The following is a 550-nucleotide window of genomic DNA, read 5'->3' as shown; positions in this document are numbered from 1 at the left end:
AAAATGAAGTAGTTGGTTCAAGTTTTTCCTAGTTTATATTTGGGGAGAATAATCCAATCAGGTATCGGCCCAGGCCTACAAGACCAGACAACTTTCCAACCTCTGTATTCCAAAGCCCTATTAATTCATGTATATTGGGCCAAAGCTTGCTTCAAATTTGGACCCCGAATTCAAGCTCTACCAAATTTTGTCCTTTTTGGGCCGAAAAATGAAAAAAAAAGAAAAAAGAAAAGGAAAATAGAAAAACATGGAGGTGCGGGGAATCGAACCCCGTGCCTCTCGCATGCGAAGCGAGCGCTCTACCATATGAGCTACACCCCCTTTTGTTTAAATCTACCATAAATATTTTACAAGAATATAAATTACGAACGATCAAAACGTGATAAACAGAAAAGCATTCAAAGTAGTACAAACAAGCATAAGAGAAGAAAAAAAGTCATGGTTGGAGTCCACAGTCACGAATCTTGCATGAACCTCTACGATGGCTCACCAATCAATCACCACACGACACGACATCATCATGTAATGATTAAAAAGCAAAATAGCGATG

General features: G+C 38.9%; 1 non-coding gene across 1 annotated transcript; it reads right to left on the bottom strand.

The window, feature by feature from the left end:
* Positions 1 to 248: 248 nt before the first annotated feature.
* On the bottom strand, positions 249 to 321 carry TRNAA-CGC. Its single transcript has one exon. It is a non-coding gene; the product is annotated as a tRNA-Ala (tRNA).
* Positions 322 to 550: the final 229 nt, after the last annotated feature.

This window comes from Quercus lobata, chromosome 6 (assembly GCF_001633185.2).
Source record: "Quercus lobata isolate SW786 chromosome 6, ValleyOak3.0 Primary Assembly, whole genome shotgun sequence".
NCBI lineage: Eukaryota > Viridiplantae > Streptophyta > Magnoliopsida > Fagales > Fagaceae > Quercus > Quercus lobata.
The sequence above is the reverse complement of the archived record's forward strand: the minus strand, read 5'-3'. Positions and strand labels throughout refer to the sequence as shown.